The sequence below is a fragment of the Argentina anserina genome, chromosome 3 (assembly GCF_933775445.1).
Source record: "Argentina anserina chromosome 3, drPotAnse1.1, whole genome shotgun sequence".
Classification (NCBI taxonomy): domain Eukaryota; kingdom Viridiplantae; phylum Streptophyta; class Magnoliopsida; order Rosales; family Rosaceae; genus Argentina; species Argentina anserina.
The window spans coordinates 12,615,858-12,629,135 of NC_065874.1; the positions used below are offsets into that span (position 1 = coordinate 12,615,858).

Consider the following 13,278-nt stretch of genomic DNA (forward strand, 5'->3'; position numbering starts at 1 on the left):
TGCTAAGTTTTAAGGACATACGTGCCAATGGTTTTCACCTCGATACTTATGTTGAGAATGGAGAGGAATATCTTTGTGTTACCTCTGAGAAAAGCAGGCCAGCGCCGCATCTTAGAGAAGATGAAGAGTCTTGGGAATGGTTTGTATCTTACTTCCATTCGGATCTTTGAATCATATGCGGTTGAACGCAACTTTTGTGATTCGGACTCTTATATGCTTTGGCATGCCCGTCTCGGGCACCCTGGACGTGATATGATTATTAGAATTCTTAAGAATTCACATGGTCATCCATTTTTCAAGTCCCGGAAGCGATTGGAGGATCACCTCACCCGTGCTCCGCACGATGAGGCCGTGCCTACCCATGCACCGCATGGTGTGGCCAAGCATGCCTCACTCGGCAGCTCCACGGCTTTCATGCCGTCGGTGGCGGCATCCCCTCCTTCACAGGAGCTTGTGATGCCTCCCGTGCTTTCAAATGCCTCTATGGCAATTTCTGATTCCCATCGCTCGTTTTGCAAAGCTTGTTCTCTTGCTAAATTTCAAGGAAGTCCTTCTTTTGCTAAGGCTTCGACCGAGAACATTCCATTCTTACAACGTATCCAAGGTGACATTTGTGGACCTATTCAACCAGAATGCAGACCTTTTCAATATTTTATGGTATTGGTTGATGCATCGACGCGTTGGTCACACGTCGCTTTGCTATCCACAAGGAATGCTGCATTTGCTAAGTTATTAGCTGAGATCATCAAACTTCGGGCTCACCACCCCGATTATCCTATCAAATCCATTCGTTTGGATAATGCTGGAGAATTCACCTCCAAAACTTTTGATGATTACTGCATGTCTATTAGGATCGAAGTTGAACATCTCGTTCCTCATGTTCATTCACAGAACGGTCCAGCAGAGGCTACCATCAAGCGTATTCAGCTTGTTGCTCGGGCAATGGTTATGGGTACTAACCTGCTGGTCTCTGCGTGGGGATATGCAGTGTTGCATGCAACGACACTTATTCGTTTCCGACCCGCGGCTAACCAAGCGTTTAGTGCGTACCAGATGGTAACTGGTTCCGAACCCAATATTTCACACTTACGCATCTTTGGTTGCGCCGTTTATGTGCCTATTACGCCTTCGCTGCGTACTAAGATGGGTCCTCAGAGACGATTAGGTATCTACGTTGGCTATAATTCCCCAACAATTGTCCGCTACTTAGAACCAACCACCGGAGATCTCTTTACTGCAAGATTTGCAGATTGTCACTTTGATGAGACATGCTTCCCGTCGTTAGGGGGAGATGGGAATGTTATCATTCCAAATGAACGTCAGGAATTGACGTGGTGTGTCCCCACTATGTCTCATTATTATCCCCGCACTGCTCAAAGTGAGTTAGAAGTGCAACGCATTATCAACCTTCGATGCCCGACGGCTTTGTAGATATTGCTAAAGTGACAAGATCGAACATACCCACTACGAACGTACCGGCACGGTTGGATGTCCCGAAATACGGGCGTGGAAGACAAGCTCCTGGACCTAGCAACATTGGCACCGCCCCTGACAGTGGGACGGAGGCCGGCGGCGGCTCCACCGTACGCCGTGGTATTGCCGGCGCCCCTTGTTGCGACGATGCCGAGATGGCCCGGCATGGAGCAGCTTCGGCCTCGGCTCCTCAAAGGAAAAGGGGGAGACCCATAAACTCTAGGGATTTAAAACCTAGAAAGAAGCGAACGACTAAGGCACAACGCGTCATCAACGATGAATCACCATCGTATGAAGTTGTCTCTGATTACAGCTATGTCCATGAATCAACTCAAGTGTTACCGTGGGACGCTATGGAACCTTGTTTGATGCCAGAGAACAACGAAATCTCAGTGAACTACACAAGTGAGCAGTCGGTCCGAAACCGAGCCACTACATGCATTGATGACGTTTTCGCTTATTCCGTCACACATGAGATCATATCTGAAGACGACGTTGAACCTCGCTCTGTAACTGAATGCGAACGCAGAGCAGATTGGCCAAAGTGGAAGGAAGCAATCCAGGTAGAACTTGACTCATTAGCGAAGAGAGAAGTCTTTGGAAAGGTTGAATTGACTCCAAGAGATGTCAAACTAGTTGGACATAAATGGGTCTTCGTTCGTATGCGTAATGAGATGAACGAGATTGTGCGCTATAAGGCAAGACTCGTGGCGCAAGGATTCTCACAACGACCTGGTATTGACTATGAAGAGACTTATTCTCCTGTTATGGACATCATTACCTTTCGCTATCTTATTAGTCTGGTAGTGTCCGAAAGACTAAACATGCAGCTTATGGATGTGGTCACAACTTATCTCTATGGGAATCTTGACGCAGAGATATACATGAAAGCTCCAGAGGGACTACCTTGACCTCTATCAAGTGCCTCCAGACCACGGAGTGCTCATGCAGTCAGATTACGTCGTTCATTGTACGGGTTAAAGCAATCCGGAAGAATGTGGTACAATCGGTTGCATCAATACTTGGTGAGAAGGGGTTACAAGAATGATGAACTATGCCCATGCTTGTTCATACGAAAGACAAATTCCGGATTCATCATCGTTGCGGTCTACATTGATGACATGAACATAATCGGTACTCTTGATGAGATTGAAGAGACTATGTCTTATTTGAAGTCGGAATTTGAGATGAAAGACCTAGGGAGGACGAAATTTTGTCTCGGCCTTGAGCTTGTGCATAGGGCCGACGGCATCTTAGTGCATCAGTCAAATTACACGCATAAGATGCTTCGACGTTTCAATATAGATCTATGCAGTCCATTTTCTACTCCCATGGTCGTCCGAAGTCTAGATATCAAGAATGATCTCTTCCGTCCTAAAAAGGATGATGAAGAAGTTCTTGGTCTTGAAGTTCCATACCTTAGTGCAATTGGGGCACTATTGTATCTTGCTCAATGCACTAGACCGGACATATCTTTCGCAGTGAACTTATTAGCTAGATTTAGCTCCGCGCCTACGCTACGTCATTGGAATTGAATCAAGCATTTGTTTCGATACTTGAAAGGTTCCCTTGACATAGGATTGTTCTACCCCTATTGCAGAGAGAACACCGCCATGGTATCTCCCCACACCACCGCTGTCGCCGACCCCGGCCTTGCCGCCGTACGCCGCAGCGACGCCGCCGGCCGCCATGGCGTGGAGACCATGCACGGTGCCGAGAGCAGCAACCGATCCCGTGCAGCTCTTTCCCCCGATGCAAAGACTCCAAACAACTTGTTAGTTGGTTATACCGATGCAGGGTACCTCTCTGACCCTCACAAGGCTCGTTCTCAAACCGGTTATGTGTTTACCATTGGGAATACGACAATATCTTGGAGATCCACTAAGCAAACTCTTGTTGCTACTTCTTCGAATCACACGGAGATCATCGCTCTCCATGAAGCAGTTAAAGAATGTGTTTGGCTACGATCACTTGTTCGCCATATTCGTGATTCTTGTGGATTAGTCTCTACAACTGATCAACCTACGTGCATTTATGAAGATAATGATGCTTGCATAGAGCAGACAAAGTTAGGTTTCATCAAGGGAGACAACACCAAACATATTTCGTCTAAGTTCTTCTACAACGTTCAACAACAGAAGTTCTTGAATGTTTAGATCAATCAAGTGAGTTCAAAATCCAATGTTGCGGATTTGTTCACCAAGTCTTTGCCTAAATCTACTTTTGTGAAACATGTGAAGAGCATTGGCATGCATCGTTTATCGGAACACTAGAGTTTGGTAGACTTCAAGGGGAGTCTACATCACATGTTAAGATCCTTAAGTAGTTGGTGCGTTGTGCTCTTTTTCCCTTCGATCAAGCTTTTGTTTTACCCAAGAGGTTTTTGTTTTGCTTGACAAGGTTTTTACCGAGGCAATGTTGTGCGCCATGCAACCTAGGCATGCGACACAATGGGGAGTGTTCGGGGAGAATTACTATTCTAACCTTGTGTGTGTCTTAGCCTAATAGGTTTCCCATTAGGCCACCATAATAGATTAGGACTCCGAATCTTACGGGATTGTGGTTTTGTAAATGCCTATATATAGGCCACCATATCATTTAATAATACACAATTATTTTATCCTACAACATCAAGTATATTTTCATTCTAATTTTTACAGTTTTAGGCTTTATTATTAATTGTCCTAGAATTTATTTTATTTAAGCATTCTTAGACAGTTAATTCCTCATTTATGATATTATTAGTCAATCAAACAAAAAAAAATTCCTAGTAAAATTCAGAGTTTATTTTTAGAGTTCTTCGTTTGAGATTCTTTCATTATCCTTTAGGTTTATTGATTGTAAACCCTCCATATCTCGTACTGCGTCAAACAAACTAAATCTACCTAAAACTACCGGACATAAGTGGTTTGGTAATTCTTGTTTAGTTGGTTATGTTTGAATTCGAAGATGTTAAACTTGTCAAGCACCGGGCACAGAAGCACAGTAAGAGCATTTTGTAGAGTGCAACGAAGTGCAGCCACTGAGATGTCTTCCAATTCTGGGAGATGAATGAGTGCATCACGGATCATTTCATAGGTTTGGTACTTATATAGCCCCTACATTTCAATCATATCATTATTTTTCAGTGGTATCACCCAGCTGCGCTCATTTTTACCTTATCCAAAATTCGAACAGTACTTTTTTTTCCTCTTCTTTCCCACATCTGCAAAAAAATTGTTTGAATGGTGTATCGAGCAACTTTGTGGTCCTAGAAAACTGACATCAAAGTGGCCCCTGGAATCCAAACAACCATTTCTAATCCATTAATTAGTTACGTACATGGACATTGTCACAATGTCACACATGAGTCCCCGGACCATGAGTGTATGAATGAACTAGACAATTTTAATAACTAGTCTGAAAATGAAATCTATAATGCTCTATATCCAAATATCACTCATACCAGTGATTCTAGATAATTCCTATGCACCATGATGTCGATCGATTAACCTGTATCACAATTGTCTCACTGATTTTTTGTATGCCATTCAAGTTTTCCATGGCCATGCTCTAGACAGTTGTACATTCTTGTTTTTCTGCATTTGCTTTTTTGTTAGATAATTCATGGTATATGATTTTTCAACAATATGTCCGCCCAGAGTGTCATCCAGGATCTCTGACTACCTCATTCGTTTGCATCTGGGCGTGGACTGTGGACTGTGGAGTACAATATATTCACAATGCTAAAAAAAAAAAACCAAAAGATTAATTAGGTCGACATTCGAATGAGTAATGTTAGGTAGCAAACAATTTGGGGTATCACCTAGAATCCACCTTAGTTGGCAGCTGACGTGGCAATACCAAATCGTCACAGCTTAATTACTCATTCTTTTTATATTCTATTTTCTAAATAATAATACAAAATTAATTAAGAATAAGGGTTTTCTAGAGCTGGCATTTTGAGCCGATCCTACCTAGCCAGCCGATTTTTCGAGCCGATCTTGTGCGAGATTTCGGTTTGTCGAGTATTCAGCTCGGCTCAGCTGTACCGAATATCAGCGTCGACTCGGCTGCGGTATAAGAATTTAATACATCAGTATACCGAATACACAAAAATATTCGAATTAAGTAGGAGGTGAGAGTTAAACTCCTCACCTCATACACCCCAGCTCTGCTCCTCACCACTAAAGCAAGTTGTAGTTTACTCAGGTTTCATACGTTTACTATATTTACTCATCTGATAGCTATAATAGAGAATCAAACCCATTAATTATCATTGTCTGCCACTAACCACATCTTCTCTTTCTCAGTTTCTCTCTCGTCCCTTTCGTTTTCTGAACTTCTATTTTGCTTCTTCTTCTTCTTCTTTCTGCATTTCCAGCTGATTCATGGTGAGTTTGATCTACATCTCTTGTACTTCTCTTATTTTTCCTTTCCCCCAATTCCCATCATATTAACATTAGATCATCCTCACCTAAATTCCATCATCAAATCATCCTCAACTCCAAATATCCAAAATCAGATGATTTAAATCTGAATCTTTTATAAAATGATACGAAGAACACCAATCAAAACGTCCCATTAGATTTCAGAAGGACTCTCGGTTGCCGACCGACACCGACCGAAACCAAAATGTGCCGACTATTGGTAGAACTGAGCTTTCGGCTCAACTACGGTTTGAATTTTTCATCACCGAGAAACATTGATTCGGCTGCGATATTGGTAAAAAGTCCTTGGTTTTAAACCAAGATTCTAAAAAGTGTTAGGCGGTATGTAGGCGGACAACCACCTCTTAGCGCCTAGACGGTTAGGCGGCCTCCTAGTCGGCGCCTAGTCGGTTTCGAATTATTAAATATTTATTTATTTTTATACATATATTTAAACTATTTTAATGATTAAAAATATATAATGATGTTTAATATTAATTTTAAAAATACTTAAAATAGTCGAAATTCACAATAACTTAAGTAGAAAGTCCATAAAAATATTTGAAGAAAAGATATATAATGAAACAAATGCAATAATACTAAATCTCAATTTTTTTCTCTCCAAATTATTTCCTAACTCATTTAGTATCGGACTCAAACTCTTTCCTCTTCTTCTGTTGATGAGATTCAGTTTTCAGAAAATAGACAAAGAGTGAGAGTTGCGGCATCTTTTAGGTTTTTTTAATGTCAAATGATAGTTGACCGCCTAGGACTAAATAGGGCCGATTAGACCGTCTAGAACTGAATATGGCCCCCTAAGACTGAATAAGACCGCCTAGGCGGCCGCTTAATTCACAAAACGCCACAGATGGTCGCCGAGGCAAAAAGCACAGCAGTAAGTGACCTCCTAGCGCGTAGGCGGCCGCTTAGACGGCTTTTTAGAACACTGTTTTAAATCGAATCCAGCCCTAGGGTTTTTCCTAACCTAATATAACTAATTATTTCTCATAGCCTCCGCTCATCTCTCCTCCCTCCTCTCCAATCGATCTCTCCTCTTTACCCTAACATATAATCTTCAATTGATCAATCAGCTCCCTCCTCTCCAATCGATTTCCCCTCTTAATTACCCTAATATATGATCAATTGTCTCTCCTCCCTCCTCTCCAATCGATCTCTCCTCTTTACCCTAACATATGATCTTCAATTGATCAATCGGCTCCCTCCTCTCCAATCGATTCCCCTCTTAACCCTGATATATGATCTTCAATTGATTAATCAACTCTTAAATGTAGATGGCCTGCTACTCTCATCTTGGATCGCACAACCACATCCCAATTTAATTCCCTATAACTTACTATACACCTCGTGTTATATGAGTCTTTGTGTGAAAGCAAAGGATTAAAAGTAAAATTCACCACCACCTTTTCCTACACAGGAACAGGGAGGAAGAAAAGATGGATTGATATAGATTAAGAAAAGCATAAAGTTTATGGTGAAATTGAGTTAATGAATATTGTGCCTCCAATCAGTGTAAAATTGTTTTGATTTTCTTGAATGGCGAATAAGAAAGCTAGCATTCTTATCCTGGTGTAATTCATTTGCTTCATAAGCTTCATCATCTCCTTTCCCTCCTCGTTCTCAGATGGGTCATGAGCCAAAGGTGAAACAATGACCTAAATATTTATATAACTAATAGACTCCAATCATCAGGAATCAGATAGAGAAGAAGTTGATGGAAGTGAAAGAACTCAAAACGATGAAGAAAACCAAAAAAGAATTTTGATTTCAGAAAAAAAAATTATAAAAGAATGAGTAATTAAGTTTTTGATGATTTGACATTGTCACATCAGCTGCTGCCTAAGATAGGCTCTAGTGGTTCTCTAAAATGTGGGATAGCTATCATTACTCTATTCGAATGGGTATAGGGCAGCTCGATCTTGCAAAATTATAAGACTTTTACAGGAAGAAATAGCTGTGTATTTATTGAATGATATGAGGGTTTATATATAGGTATTACAAAATCACAATCTCGTAGGATTCGAAGTCCAAATCTATTACAGAGATATTAATCTATCTCTTCACAGGAAACCTAATAAGACTAAGACACACACGAGGGTAGAATAGTAATTGTATGGTGCACATATCGTTGCCTCGGTAAAAACCTTGTTTCGCATGCCTAGGTTGCATGGTGCACACAATTGCCTCGGTAAATACCTTGTCAAGCAACATAAAAACCTCTTGGGGAAAAACAAAAGCTTAATCAAAGGAAAAAAGAGCACAACGCACCATCTACATTTGATAGCATCATATGAGGTAGACTCTCCCTGAAGTCTACGAAACAACTCACCCCGATTAATGTCATAATCATGGAGTACAAAGAACAACGTATACAACGTTCATTATATGCTTCTCAAACATAGTCTTGGACTAATAATAATCATTAATCTAGCCACACATCCTTAGATCATACATTTTATACATAGCCAAACTTAGATATTAGGAAACAAGATTGCATAACAACTCAAAACAAGAGTTTGCAATGAAAATCAGATTCTCGGGTAGAATTACCTTCACTCACTTAAACGGTCATAACTTCTTCGTCAAAATATCAGCGAACTGTAAAATGTTTTGGAAAGTAGACACCCGTGGTTTTCCAGTGACATAAAGTTCACAACCTAATTCGACCGAAGTAGTGCACAGTGCTCTGTCGAAATTGACTGACTTGCAAATTTCTGGACATAACTGTCCTACTTTGCTAAAACGGTCATAACTTACTCAATATGATAGCTATGAATAAATGATTGGTGTCCCTAGAAAGTAGACACATAAACCTTTCCAACAGTACCAATTTCATCATATTTCATTGAGCAAGCTGTCTTGTATGTCTCATTAAAGTTGACCTACAAAACTGGACAGATTCTGATTCGTCACATTCAATGTGTCTTTCACAATGGAATGGGGGAATAGACCAATGAATGACTGATTTTGGTCTAAGACGGAATCATTCGTATCTTTTATGCTACTAGTGTCAACATCAACACTAACGCGTACGCTTGTGTGCATGAGCTGCTGGCGGCATTGGTGTGGGAGGAATGTAACGATTCGCTAAATGTAGAACTAGACCCATGTCAATGGAACAATGCAGGTCTAATGACGATGCATAGGCGCATAGTTAATCACATTATAATGAAAGCAATAGTGTCCCAACAACACTAACATGTATGAATGTATAGCTCATTGAATCTCTTCATCATCTATACTTAGACAGAATCGAGAATCAAGAATTAGCTTTCATATGAACACATATGGGTATGAGTTCTTGCAACCGTCTAGAGGCATTTAAAGTCCCTCGGGCACTCTCATATCTGCGTCAAGATCCATTTACAGATATTCTATGACCATTATCATATGCTACAAATCAGTTTTTATGGACACTACTACTAATCAAGTAGGGGAAAGCAATTATGTCCATAACAGGAGAATATAACTCATCGTAGTCAATACTAGGATAATGAGACAATCTTTGTGCCATAAATCCTGCAAATATTGCATGACTTCATCTTTCTCATTACACTTACGAACAATGACTATCATAACAAGTCTAGTTCAGCCTGTATTGATTCTTTCCACTTCAGTCAAGTTGTTCATCGTTGATACTTTACAACGGAATAAGAGTATAAGCGAATACATCATCAAACATGGGAGATCAATCCATTAACATACGCGCGCGCTTTATATGATCAATTGAGAAATTTATTTTCTTCTCTAACACCAACAAAAGGAGTCCGTAGCGTTCCACATAAACTTAGTTGATAGACATGTTTAGAGAATATCTCTTGATGATGGGCGAAATACTTGTGCCTACGCACCTCGCTTCTTTCTGGTTTTTGATTCCAGAGAATAATGGTCTCCCCCTCATCTAGGTAGGATCCAAGACCGAAGCTATGACCCTTACTAGTCCATCTTTGCGTTTGCCGCCCTTGTGGTGCAATACCACCGGCGCCAACAACACCACAACGTATACTAGTGTTATCGCCGGCTTCCTTCCCACTTTCAGGGATGGTGCCAACGGTGCTAGGACCAAGTCATATGAAATTCTCCCATATTCTGAGAGTTCAAACCTTACTGGCACATCACAACATTTATGTGCAATCTCATCACTTTCGCAATATCGGTAAAGTCATTGAGGATCGAATTTTTGATTTTCTGGAGGTCGATAATGCGTTGCACATTTGCTCACTTTGAGTAGTGCGGAATCTTAATGAGACATAGTGTCACACCACGTCAATTCCTGGCGTTAAAACTGGAATATGAGCATTCCATATCTCCCCCTAACGACGGGAAGTATGTCTCATCAAAGTGACCGTCTGCTAATATCGCAGGATAGAGATTCACGGTTGTAGACTGGAAATAACGGACAAGTGTTGGTGATTCATAAATCATAACCAACCAAAATACTTAATCATTTCAAGTAGGCCCATTAAGATTACTACAATAGAGGCACATAAACAACTTAACCAATTATGCGTTAGTAAAAAGAACGTTGGGATCATATCCAATGACCATCTGGTACGCACTAAACACTTGGTGAGTTATGGGTCTGAAACGAATAAGTGTCGCTGCATGCAACATCATTACATATCCTCATGCAAAAATCGGTATCTTAGTACCCATAACCAAGTCCGAGCTCTGCTAGATCGTGCAGTGAATGAACTTGAGGAATAATATGTTCAACGATGATCTCAGTATATATGCAAAACGAAATCATCAAAGTCGTGGAGGTGAACTCTCCAACAGTATCCAATCAAATAGATTTGAAAAGATGGAAAAAGTGGTGAGCCCTTAGGAAATGCAATGTTCAATATGGAAAGCAAAGCGACGTGTAACTAATGCGTTAATACTTTTAACCTATACCATAAAAATACCGAAAAGTGTCCACATTTGGTTGGATAGGTCCACTAATGTCACCTTAAATACTTTGTAAGAATGAAATGTTCTCAATTGGAGCCTTATCAAATAAATGACTTTCTTGAAATCTAGCAAGAGAACAAGATTTGCAAGATGAGCGATGGGCATCAGAAATTGCAATGGAGGCATTAGAAAACACGTGAGGCAATCTCTTATGAAAGAGGGGATGCCGCCACCGATGGCCTAAATGTCATGGAGCCGCTGAGAGGGGCAAGCTCAGCCTCACCGTGCTGGGCATGGATAGGCACGGCCTCACCGTGTGGAGCACGGGTGAGATGCTCCTCCAATCGCTTCCGGGACTTGAAAAATGGATGACCATGTGAATGCTTAAAAAGTCTAATCATCATATCACGTCCAAGGTGCCCGAAACGGGCATGCCAAAGCATATAAGAGTCTGAGTCACAAAAATTTGCGTTCAACTGCATATGATTCAAAGATTCGAATGGAAGTAAGATACAAACCATTCCCGAGAATCTCTATCTTCCCTAAGATGTGGTGCCGAGCTGCTGTCTTAGAGGTAAGTATGTAGTACTATTGGGGTCCCATGTAACCCAAAAGTGGCCAATTTAAAAACCACGTGAGTTGCAAACGTTGACCATTCATGCTAGGTTTAAAGCAAATAAAATTCTCACGAGTTCATCTTGTAAACAAGAAAGATGAGAGAATTTTATTGAATATGCCAATATTCAATACAACACAACCAAGCTTCCAATTCCAATAGATGACTTAAATTAAAGTCGAGTAAGAAACATGGCAATGCCAACGTCATACTTGAAAAATAGTAAGCAGAAAACATAGTCAAAATAAATTGACTAATCAAAAGTTTGTAGCAACAAAAATGTTGCATATCGGATCGGGCGGAGCCTTAGCCTGAGGCTCAAAAAATTTGCTTACTTGAGAATGGAAGAATGTTACGTTTCCATCTCCAAAGTTCCCTCAAGAAATAGATACAAGTGCCAAAAAAATGGCATGTGTTTCTTGGATGCGGAACATGCATCAAGATCAACTCTGATAATACAAGGTCATAGACGTTTATTGAATCACTTTAAGTGTGTCCCATAGAACTCATTATTTTTGGGATCTTTTGTCAGCAAATAGTGCTGCTTCAGAGTAATGAATTTCAACTCAAATAAATGAATACATAGACCTTGGAATTATCGTTTATAGACATGAGTTTAAGAAAATTCAAACATTCAAATAACAGTCGCGATGGCGATGCATTCATGAGAAACGAGCGTTGTATAGGTTTTGAATAATCAAAAATATTCAAGTATGTAACCGGAATTAGAAGGATTGTGATGTATATGGTCACAAAATAATCGATGCATATCAGCGATTATCATGATCGCACACAAAACAACAGTGTACTCAAACAACCACACGAAATCGATTTCTTCCCTCTAGATAATAACGTGACTCCCCCAGGACCGTCACACGAAAAACGTCGACCAAGAGGGGAATCATATCCTTCTTTGGTCTCATCAACGTTATAAGAAAGGCCGGAAAAGAGACATGAAGAAGGCTAATAGCGCCCGATAATTATATATAAATGTTCAAAAGCAGCAACTTTAAGAAAAACATACTTGTTGGTCTGTCAAATACACCGCTTATAATTAAATTGCTCTGCAAATCGATTTTCGTGCAGAAAAGTTGCTCGATGAATTCTTTTTCCTTGTCGATCTTCGTACTGATGGTATAAAAATCTTGTGAGGATATGGTCGAAATCGCATGTAGATGACAAAAGTACCATCCATCTTGGCATGAATGTCATCACCATAATACAACGAGTGATCACTTTTCCTATAAGAACACGTGAAACTTAGTTAGTAACTAAAACGTGCCAAGAAACGATTAAATCATGAAATAGGAAAAAGGAAAAAGAATGAAAATATAGTATAAAGCCCAAAGGGCTATTGGGCTCGGCAGGCCATAGGCCCAAAATGGAGTTGGGTCAGTCTAGCGAATGCGGGTCGGGTCCTGCAGGTTAGAGTCGGCAGAGCTGGGCAGCGCGATCCTCATCGATAGAGGAGATTATCAGGTGACGATTTTCAGTACAGCTAAATGCTGGTCATAAAACACTGTTCATGTTGTACTGTTTTCACTAAACACTATTCCAATGTACTGTTCTACTAAAACACTGTTCACATTCACATAGTACTATTCACATTTACCATTCTACTAAAAAATGTTCACATTCACAGAGAACTGTTCACATTTACCATTCTACTAAAACACTGTTCACATTTACTGTTCACAATACTATTCATGCGCCGCCACTGTTCGCCGACCACCACCAATGACCACCAAATTTCACCACCACAATATAAATAAAATTCCTAACAACTTCCTCGTTCACCACAAAGTCTAATTCTGAGTCTAAACACTTTAATTTAAAAAGAACCGAAAAGCCCCAATTTAAAAACGTAGG

At 40.4% G+C, this 13,278-nt stretch overlaps 1 protein-coding gene across 1 annotated transcript in view; it reads right to left on the reverse strand.

Moving 5' to 3' along the window:
- The window catches only part of LOC126786402 (uncharacterized), a 403,094-nt gene that overhangs the window by 98,083 nt on the left and 291,733 nt on the right, over window positions 1–13,278 (reverse strand). The gene's annotated exons all lie outside the window — the stretch shown is intronic.